The sequence below is a fragment of the Canis lupus genome, chromosome 20 (genome assembly GCF_048164855.1).
Source record: "Canis lupus baileyi chromosome 20, mCanLup2.hap1, whole genome shotgun sequence".
Taxonomy (NCBI): domain Eukaryota; kingdom Metazoa; phylum Chordata; class Mammalia; order Carnivora; family Canidae; genus Canis; species Canis lupus.
Window position 1 is genome coordinate 34,702,100 of NC_132857.1, and position 11,104 is coordinate 34,713,203.

The window sequence follows — 11,104 nt, forward strand, 5'->3', positions numbered from 1 at the left end:
AGGGGAGCAAGTGGTATTTGCTTGTTCGTTCACCCTGGTGAATGGATGTGCAGTGCTTCCATGCGCTGGGGCCTAGGCCCTTCTCTGGCCTTCAGGTGGAACCCTCTGTCCCCTCCACTATCACCCAACCCCTCCCCCTCCCCCACTTATAAAATGTTGTGGCGTCCGACCTTCAAAGCTCAAAGCTAAACTTGCACCCACCAGGATCATAGGTGGTGATAAAATCCAGGAATATAAAAAATGAAGGTGATTCCTGGACCCAACATACACCTGGAGCCTCTCCCTGGTGCCTGGTCTGTGTGTGTCCTAGTGCTGGGGCCTATAGTGGGGAGGCGAGGAGTGGGGCTCACGCCGTGCTGGACATAGGTTCCCAAGTGGCGTGGCTCCTGCTCTGCTTTCCTGACACGAGGCCCAGGAAATCCTTCCCCTCCACTCGCTGCCACCATATCAGTCTGTCTGATGGGAGGTGACTGCTTTTAGGAGGAATGTCTTAGAACTTTGCACAAGTTAACAGCCACATGTGTAACAAATCACCATGTACAAGGTAAACATTTTCACTTTAAAAATGCTGCCTGTTTCCAACAAGACATTTATAAAATGATTTTTCTCTAGCAGGATGACAATTTACTTATAGCTCAAGATGAGCAAAGCACATCAGGCATGGAAGGAGTAGGGAGCCAAATAAATGTATGGCTGGGCTGTGTTTTGTTCATTAGCTGCAAAGATTAAGGTAGGGGCATAATTTGTGCAAAGTGAATGTTGTTTTTCCTCTTGCTGTTTTGTGTAAGGGCTCACAGTCTTGGCAGCCCGGATAGATCAGCCCGGTTCCTTCACGCCATGCTTCTGTTTTTTCCAGAAAGTCATGTAAACTCCTGTGATATAAAGCACCTTAATCTCCAGATAACAGAAGAAACTGATTTCAACTGACTTGTTCCACAGGGAGGCCCAGATGAGGCGGGGAGCTGACGGCGTGGGAAAATGCTAGAGAATGTAAAATCAACAATTCAGGAGAGTCCTGGTTAGTGCCTTCTACTGTGAAATTCTGGCCCTTTCTTGCTTAGCCATTTCCATTTTGATGCACAGATTGTGCCTGAGATGGATGACAGCTTTTGGTCATATGAGCAAATCAGCAGGTGGAGTGCGACATCTAACTCATAATGTAAAGTGGGGTCTAAGGATTGCTCAGCATTGGACACATTCGTGTCTCTTCTTGGGGACTTCCGATTTAGCCCTGGGCCTCCTCCTCATGTCCTCCTCCCTGGCCTCCCAGGTGGAGTCAGATGGCCCTAGCCCTGCGTGCTCTCTGGGGCTGGGCCCCATGGTCCCCGGGAGGCACTGACTGTGTCTGTCTTAGACATATTGTAGCCCAGCGCCTGCCACAGCACTGGTGTACAGTGAGGTCAAAATAAAGTTGGGGCAGAGGCCGCGTACCCAGCTCTGAACTGGCAGGTCCTGCACACTTACATGGCCCTCCCAGGGCAGGACACAGCTCACCTGCATGTGCTCCACATCTTGGGCCTTCTGCTGTTGCCCTATCCACCTTGGTCCCTCCCTGCCCTGAAACCTGTCCCCAGGGAGCATACCCTCTCACCTCCTCCTAGAGGTGAGACATACCCTTTCCTCCTTAGACAACAGGCTGAGGGCTCATCTCTCTCCTACAGAGACCTTGCTTAGCTGTGGGCTCCCTGCTGGCTCCCATCCTCTTTGCTTTCCCTTCAGCCACCAAGCTTCTAGGGAGATAATTCACTCTCGCTACCTCTGCTTCCCCCTCCAGCCCTGGGCAGTGTCCCCTCCATTCCCCCTTTCCCCCCTCCTCAAAGTCCTGAGCGGTTGGCACCAGTTTTTGGCCTCCCCTTAGGAGCCAGTCTTCCTGGCTACGCCTGACGTTGCTGGTCGGCCTTCACTGTCTTCATGTAAAGGTTCCATAATATGCAAAGATCACAAGGATTTTATAGATTTTGACAATTGTCTTCGTGTGTAATTGGTTTCCCTTGAGCCCTATCATTTCAACATGTAAAAAGGCTGACCTGAGGATGGAGGGCTCCATAGGTCCACAGGGGGACCAGAAGAAGGTCCAGGATACAGGACAGGCTGAGGGTCTTGGGGGAGGGCAGAGAGGATGCTGGGAGATGACCACGGTCATTTGGTGGTGATGAGCTGGTGGCTTAGCCTGGGATGGGCAAGGAGACAGAAAGGGGGGACCCTTCTGAGCTGCTGTAGGCATAAGACTGACCTCAAAGCTTTAGCCTAAAGAAACACGGTCTGACAGTGACCCGAAACTTGAGAAAAATTGTGTAAATATGTAGCAAGAAATTAGAATGTACTACAGTGCAATAATTTGAGAAGACGTGAGAAGTACAGTTGATCCTTGATCAACAAACATGGCTTTTAACTGTGTGGGTCCACATTCCAATACGGAACAGTGCTATAAATGTATTTTCTCTTCCTTATGCTTTTTTTTTTTTTTTTTTAAGTGAGATCCATGCTGGGCAGGGCCTGAACTCATGATCCTGAGATCAAGACCTGGCCTGAAATTAAGAGTTGGACACTTAACCCACTGAGCCACCCAGGCGTCCCCCACTATGCTTTTCTTTTTTCTTTTTTTTTTCCATTATGCTTTTCTTAATAATATTTTCCTTTCTCTAGCTTACTTTACCTTAAGAATATAGTATATAATACATATAACATATGTTATAAGTGACTGTTTATGTGATCAGTAAGGCTTCCTGTCAAGAGTAGGTGAGGCAGGGCAGAGAAGTTTTGGGGATGTCAAAGATTAGGTGTATATTTTTCACTGCACAGATGTTCAGCACCCCCTAATCCCCATGTTGTTCATGGTCAAGAATTTTCAGTTTTATTTTTAATTTTTTTAATTTTTTAATTTTTAAAAATATTTTATTTATTTATTCATGAGAGACACAGAAAGAGAGGCAGAGACACAGGCAGAAGGAGAAGCAGGCTCTGCATGGGGGGCCTGATGTGGGACTCAATCCCAGGACCCTGGGATCATGCCCTGAGCCCAAGGCAGATGCTTAACCACTGAGCCACCCAGGTGTCCCAAGAATTTTCAGTTTTAAATAGTTCTAGGAATGCGTATTTTGAAGGAGCCAGGAGTCACCTTCAGTTTCGATCACAGGCCCATAATCCTTGACCCAAAATTTAGGGCTAGCCGAGCTTTGTAATCCTGTGTTCAGATCTTAAACGGCACATGCTGTTATTGGACTCCGTCAAAGGGGTCTGGGGAGCACCCCTCATCAAACTCACCAAGCTTTCTCCACCCAAACGAACGACCTCACACAGTATGGATAAACAGAGGCCAGATGTAACCTCAAGTGGAGGCAGGGCAAGGTTTGTTGCCAAATGATTGTTTTTTTAAATTTTCTTACTTTTATTTTTATTATTTTTAAAGATTTTATTTATTTATCTGACAGAGAGAGAGAGAGAGAGAGCAAGTGAGCATAAGCAGGGGGAGGGGCAGAGAGAGGGAGAATCAGGCTCCTCACTGAGCAGGGAGCCTGATGTGGGACTCCATCCCAGATCCCTGGGATCACGATCTGAGCTGAAGACAGATGCTTAACCAACTGAGCCACTCAGGTGCTCTCAAATGATTTTTTTTTAAAAAGATTTTATTTATTCATTTGAGAGAGCACATGTGCACTAATACAAACAAGGGGATGAGTAGAGGGAAAAGGGGAAACAGATTTTGAGCTGAGTGTGGAGCATGGGGCTCAATCCCAGGACGCTGAGATTATGACCTGAGCCAAAACCAAGAGTTGGACCTTCAATTGACTGAACCACCCTGGCATCCCCCACCAAATGATTTTTTATTTTAAGGAATGTTTGGGTAGCTTCTTGGATTTTGGATTTGAGAATAAGGAACTGGGGGTCAGGAGCAGATAAATTGGCTTGTAACACTCCCTGCCATAATCTGACACTGCCCCAGCCAGAGCCTAAACAATCACAGGGTATCAATCAGTGTTTCCAATTCACAAAGTAAATTTACCTATGGGGCCTCACCTGATCATCCCCCAGGCGATGAGAACAGACATCCCGAGCAGGTGTCTGGTGCTATATCATCTGCAGCCTCTCAGGAGTGCCATGGTCCCTCCCTGTTCCCTGAGCTTCCCACCCTGCGTGACCTACACCCCCCAGCTCTGCCTGCAGGGACCTCCTCCACTGTGGACACCTGTCCTGGGCCAGCATCCTCCCACTGCTGGGCATGTAACCAGGAGTTGTGTGGGAGGATGCAACAATGTGAGGTCCCTGAGGTGGCCTGGATAGAGCAGGGACTCAGTTTCCTCTCCTGGGAAGTTAGTGGAGGGCTGAGTGGTGGCTGTAGCAGCAGCCAGAGCTATAGAGTCTGGTTGGTCAGTACTCTGGGGCTGCTTCCTTCTCTCTGGGGGAACAAGCTTACTCTCACTTCCCAAGGGAAAATCCTTCCCTTTACTCCCCCAAAGCAACTGGCCTGGCCATCTTCTCCAGTTTAAATGAGACATAATTGTGGATAAGAGAGGGGGCCTTGGAGCTTACCAGGAAAGGAGGAGCCTCCACTCCCGGCTTGCAGCCAGGGCCCATTTTTACTGATTATCTCTTTGCAGTAGCCCCCAGTCCAGCCTCCAATAAATGGAGGTGACTCATCTGACCAGCCCTACTGACTCCTGCAGTCTTTGCTCTTGATTGATTCTTTCCTATTCCTCTGCTTTCCCTGAGAGTCCGTCCGGGCATGCTCCAGGTTCTGGTCAGGCAGGCCCGATCCTCACCCTGGGCTGGCTCTGCCTTCTATCTTGTGAGCTTCCTTTAATGCTGTTTGACATGGAACCAGCTCCAAATGGAGACAGCAGCCCTCAGTTAAAGAAATCATTAGACCAACCTCAGGGGTCCCAACGTGTGCTGGGCTGAAGATGAGTACCCATATTGAACCCCCGCTGTGCATTGCTCTGGGTGGTGGAGGGGGGAGGCAGGCATTCGGCTGGGCAGCGAGTGGAGGAGCCAGTCCACAGTGAAAGCATCACTGCTGACTACGGGTAGAATCAGGGGTCGCTTCAGTTTATGACCAGCCTCCTATAGGCCGCATATGCTCATGCAACAGCTCTGCATGGGAAGAATGTTATTCCCATTTTCCAGATAAGAAGCAAGCTCATAGCGTTCAAGTGACTTGTCCAAGGTCAATTACTAAGCAAGTAATAGCTGGGAATTGAAACTAGGTTTTCCATTGCTCCTCAGACCTTGGGCTAAGATCAGGTGTGTAACTAGGTTTTCCAGACAATAAAGGCTGCCCCTCCCCAAACTGCTCCTGACACCATCACTCACCCCTTACGGTTTCTCGCTCTTCACCCACACACCCACACACCCACACACCCACACACAGAGCAGATGGTTTGGGGCAAACAGTAGTGCACGTATTGCCCACCAGGTGGTGCCCGGATGCCACAGTTGGGACACCCAATGCCACGGAGATCTTCATTCAGAAGAAAAGCAAGAGTGGCCTGGAAGACAGGGAGGAAGGAGGCCCAGGGAAAACAGGGCTCATCCGTCTGACCTAACCCGAGCCTTTATCCAGTGATCTACATGTGTCTGAGGCTCGCGCCAGCCTGAGCCCAGCCCAGCACTAAGCGCTGGATACGGAGTACGGAGAGCCTGTGTCCCAGTTAGCTTCCAGGAAATTTGCAGCAAGGAGGCTTTAAGATGGGGGGATTGTTTTAGTAATAATTCATTTTAAAAGTGAATTTAAAAAAAAAAGATTTTATTTATTAATGAGAGAGAGAGAGAGAGAGAGAGAGGCAGAGACACAGGCAGAGGGAGAAGAAGGCTCCATGCAGGGAGCCTGACATGGGACTCGATCCCGGGTCTCCAGGATCAGGCCCTGGGCTGAAGGCAGGGTTAAACCAGTAAGCTACCCAGGCTGCCTTTTTTTTTTTTTTTTAATTTATTTTATTTTTTTTAATTTTATTTATGATAGGCACACAGTGAGAGAGAGAGAGAGGCAGAGACACAGGCAGAGGGAGAAGCAGGCTCCATGCACCGGGAGCCCGACGTGGGATTCAATCCCGGGTCTCCAGGATCACGCCCTGGGCCAAAGGCAGGCGCTAAACCGCTGCGCCACCCAGGGATCCCCCAGGCTGCCTTTAAAAGTGAATTATCATCTATTCTTAGATCTTCACCATTCAACACTTTTTATCCATCCTCACTGCCCCAAACACATTAAATGACACTCCAAAGGCATGATCTATCAGAAAATAGTAAAAAACTTAATTGCACACTTTTACCTTCTCTGAACCAAAATGTACACACATCAACTCACAAACACCTACCTGAACGGTGTGATGGCCTAGAGAATGGTGTGTGCCAGAGGGCGGAACTTGGACCCCCGTGGACAGCATGTGTTTCCCGGCCGACTGCTTGTCTGGTTTTCTAGGCTCTGGGCTGACCTGGCAGGGCAATGCTCTCCCCATGGCAGGCATTCCATGGTATGACACCCTCTCCTCCTTTTTAATTTTTTAGAAGTATAAATTCAGGTATGTGAGGGGGGGTCACCTGCTTTATTCCATAACTGAGCTTAGTTTCATCTGTGGGAACCTAAATGCACCTGATTTGCCACTGGTCACTGGCATTGGCTCTAAGTTTTGAAAAAGTGTGAGGGTGAATGTGAGTATGAGGAGGGTGTGCGTGTGTGTAAGAAAGAATCTGGTCTTGGATACCATTTGTGCTCACTAAGTGATGCTCCCCTGTCACTGTACCCAGGCCCTTTAGGGTCCAAAGCCCTCCCTGTGGTTTCCATGGCACCTTGGGGGGTGGACAGGGAAATCACAGAGCAGCCTCTTTGCAGGCACAGGAATCGCAGACACTCAGATTGCAGCCCGTCCCTCCATGGAGCTCTCCATGAGGGGTGGGCTCAGGGCCCCTCTTCCATCGGGTGTCGAATGGTCACCTTGAGCTTCTCAAAGGGGACCCAGCATCTGTCCTGTCTTCAATCTCTCCTCAGCCTGGGCAACCATTTTCTGGTCTGGGTGGAAGAGTCAAAGGGATAATCTCCAATCTCTCTCCTCCAGCCTCTTACCTGACCACAAATGTGCTCTCTCATAACAGGAGACTTCTGGAAGACAGGGACCAAGGGCTACTAACACGGCGGCCCTCAACGGTGTGGGCACACTGAGGTTGTTCTAGACCTGGAGATGAGTGGCTTTTTGAGTGTGGGTCCAGGGATGCTAAGCATCCTGTAATACAGACAATGGTCCATACACAGAGAGATGTCCTCTGCTGAGCATCCAAAAAGCCCCCACTGGGGGGGGGGTGGCGCTGGACCAGAGGCCACTTGCTTTCCACCCTGCAGTATCCCTCCCCAGCTTGAGTAAGAGGAAGGACATAAAGAAAGGACAAATGTGGGCTATTGTTAAAACATGTCGTGGGGCACCTGGGTGGCTTAGCAGTTGAGCGTCTGCCTTTGGCTCAGGTTGCGATCCCAGGGTCCTGGGATTGAATCCTGGATCGGGCTCCCTATAGGAAGCCTGTTTCTCCCTCTGCCTGTGTCTCTGCCTCTCTGTGTCTTTCATGAACAAATAAAATCCTTTAAAAAAATCCCACATGCTGTGTTTCCAATGACAAGTGGGTGAATCAGAGAGTGGATAAGGGGCCGCTTTGAGGAGAATGTAGCATGGTCCCAGGTCTGTAGTTGGCTCTCCTGCGGGGTGGGGTCAGGCTCTTGGGAGCAGGGGCTTCCCACTGAGAACCTCTGAAATCAGGTTGTGGACAGCTGAGTGAGGTTCGGCGGGGTCAGTCTGAGGTCTGATCAGGCCCCACATGGCGTGGTCTGCGCCACAGAGAAGGGAAGCATCCGGGAGCTCAGCCAGGAGAAATGATCTGTGATCCCAAAATGCTCCCTCTGTTTTTTACCTATCCTGGCTGAGACCTGCTTCTGGGCGGTGTTTTATATTTATTTATTTAACTATTTATTTATTTGAGAGAGAAAGAGAAAGAGCGAGTGGCGAGGAGGGGCAGGGGCAGAAGGAGAGAGAAGAAAAGAGAGAGAGAGAGAGAGAAGAGAGACCCAAGCAGACTCCCTGCAATGTGTGGAGCCGGATGCAGGGCTCGATCCCAAGACCCTGAGATCACAACCTAATCTGAAACCAAGAGTTGGATGCTTAACCAACTGAGCCAGCCTTGGGCAATGTTTTGCAACACATTTTACTTTGGAGAGTTTCAAAACTTTGCCAAGTAGGAGAGTGTAATGAACTGCTCAGAGCCACCCTGCAGCCTCATGGACCGTGGCCCCCAGCCTCACCGCACCCACTCCCCACCCCACCTGGAAGCAAATCTCAGGCATCGTATCACTTCATCTGAGAATACTTGGGCGCACACCTCTGATGGAGGGCAGAGCAGCACCAGCACCAGCACCAGCACCAGCACCAGCAAACGCCCAGCTTCAGCCCCCCAGTCACCTGCGACGGAGCAGAATTTCCTTTGTGGTTTGAGTCCGTGGTGACAGAGTCAGGCGCCTCTGGATGTCTCTTCTTTTTTTCTGTTTTAACTTTCCATTTTGAAGTAATTTCAGACTTACAGAAAGTGGCAAAAATAGTACACAGAATTCCCCATTATCCTCTTCACCCAGATTCTTTGAGAGTTACCGTGTTACATAACCACAGGCCAATGATCAAAATCAGGAAATTAATCTACTTACAGTACTATTATCTAATGTATAGATCTTAGTTAAATTTTGCCAATTTGATAGTCTCTTCTTTAATCTGGAAGCATTGCTCAGTCTTGCTTTATCTTCCTCCTCCTCCTCCTCCTCCTCCTCCTCCTCCTTTTTTTGGAAGAGTACCAGCAAGTTATTTTGTAGAATTTAGCTTTGTGTGATGTTCCATCATGATTAAATCTGGGAGATGCGTTTTTGGCAGGAATGCCACAGAAGGGGTACTGCATCCACAGTGCATCATTTTGGGGGCACACTAGGTCCCATTGCTCTGTTATCAAATTACTCTTTCTCCTCTTTGTAATTAAGTCCCATAGGAAGAGAATTTGAGACTGTGTAAATGTTGTATTTCTCATCGTATTTTCACCTACTAGTCTTAGCATTCATTGTCATTTGAAACGGTTATTACTGAAGTGTTTACCAAAGAGTGATTTTTCTCTGTTACTCCTTCTACTTTTTAAAAAATGTTTTATTTATTTATTCATGAGAGAGACAGAGAGAGAGGCAGAGACACAGGCAAAGGGAGAAGCAGGCTTCCTGCAGGGGGCCTGATGTGGGACTTGATCCCAGGACCCCAGGATCACGACCTGAGCCAAAGGCAGACGCTCAAGCACTGAGCCACCCAGGCGTCACTCCTTCTGTGTTTAACACTTGGAATTTCCTTTGTGAGGAAGGGTTTTTTTCGTCTCCCCCACTTACATATTTATTTGTTTATCTATATCTATGTCACTCATGGATTCTTATTTTAGTCTCTGGCTTATGGGCGATTATAATCATTGTTTCTTTGGTTATGCAAATTGTTCCAGAATTGGCCATTGGAAGCATCTTCAAGTTGGCTTCAGTGTCCTTTTTGACGTGTCCTTATGATCTTTTGAGCATTTCCTTCCTCTCGGGCATGACAACATGTACGCAGCCCATCTTGTACTTGTGCTGACGCAGCCCTTAAGCTGTTTCTCTAAGTAGCCTTGGTTTCTTTCATTGAGAATGGCTTGCAGAAGTAAGCTTGGAGTGCTGGTTGTGCTCATTTACTCATTTGCTCAGTTCTAGGATGCCGTAAAATAGTTTCATATCCTAGTGAAAAATACACCTGCTAACTAGGGTGTAATTGATGAATACAGATCTTTCGGTCTTCATCCGTACAAGACGTATAAAAATACAGTTGAGGTACCCGGGTAGCTCAGTCAGTTGATTATTCAACTCTTGATTTCAGCTCAGATTGTGATTGCAGGGTCGCGGGTTGAGTCAGGTTCTGCACTCAGCCGGGAGGCTGCTTGAGATTCTCTCTCCTTCTCACTCTGCCCCTCCCCCTGCTCATGCTCTCTCTAAAATAAATAAATAAATCTTAAAAAACAAACACAAAATTCTGTTCCCCAAAGTTTCTTAGATTAGCTCCCTTCTCCCTCCCATTCAGCGTACGCATGGAGTTTATTCGCAAAAACCCTTAGTTTGATTTATTTTGGGTTGTATTCCATTTGGGGTTCCCTCCCATCCCTGCTGATCTACAAAATGTTTTGACTGCATGCAACTCTCACAAGACTCTAAAATCAGAGCTCTTCAAATAGGTACACTCGGGTGGCCCTCCGTCCATCTCTCTACTCTGTCCCCATCACCCATTCTTTTCACCCTGGGGCCCCTCCACCGGCTCTATAACTAATTTCATCAGGATCAGGCTTATCCTTCCTGAGTTTCCTTTGCACAAACGAGCAGGTCCATGTTGATTTTCTCGCCCGTGGGAGGTGGTGTGCTACAGACAGTCTTTGACACTCTCGGCTCTTTTAACTCAACACTATCACCTGGAAACGGCTTCTTTCTCAAGCCCTTTTAAATCCAGTGCTCCTCGCCACCTTTTTACTTTTCCTGCATAACTTATGTGTTGGAGAAGCTGTCTGTCCTGTTGTTTCCCACAGGCTGGATTTGGCCGAGTGCATCCCCACCATGGTGTTGAACAAGTTCCTCTGTCCACGTCTTTTTTTCAGTTGATAATAATGCATAGAGATTTGGTCAGATTCAGGTTCGGTTTCTTGTTTTGTCCTTCCCAACCTGCAGGGCAAAAAGCAAGGCGTCATTCTTTACCTGTCAGCTACCGTTGTGAAATCGCAACGGCTTCAGCATTCCTGCCTGCGGTATCACAGACGGCCAGTAGAGGGGGATGTTACGTCAAGAACACTCGCTCTTGGCCAGGTTGTCCCCTCCCCCTCCCCCTGCCTGTGCTTGTCTCTGTTTACCTGGTCCTGGCAACAGGGTTTCCTCCTTGCGCTCCAAGGACGTGCCTGCACCCACGTCGGCAGGGCCTGCCTGTGTCTTTCCTGAGGCAAGTGCTCACACAGGCCTGGGGAGTGAGGGGACAATGATGCAGGTGGCCGGCCCACTCCTGGTTCTCCTGGTTCTCCTGGGCCAGTCCTTCTCTCCACTCCC

General features: G+C 48.6%; 1 long non-coding RNA gene across 1 annotated transcript; it reads right to left on the reverse strand.

Annotated features, from left to right (window-relative positions):
* Positions 1-620: 620 nt before the first annotated feature.
* LOC140611848 (uncharacterized) lies at positions 621-10,829 on the reverse strand. The gene is made up of 3 exons (XR_012013098.1): positions 10,763-10,829; positions 2,028-2,170; positions 621-981 (listed from the first exon to the last, which is right to left on the reverse strand). It is a non-coding gene; the product is annotated as an uncharacterized lncRNA (long non-coding RNA).
* Positions 10,830-11,104: the final 275 nt, after the last annotated feature.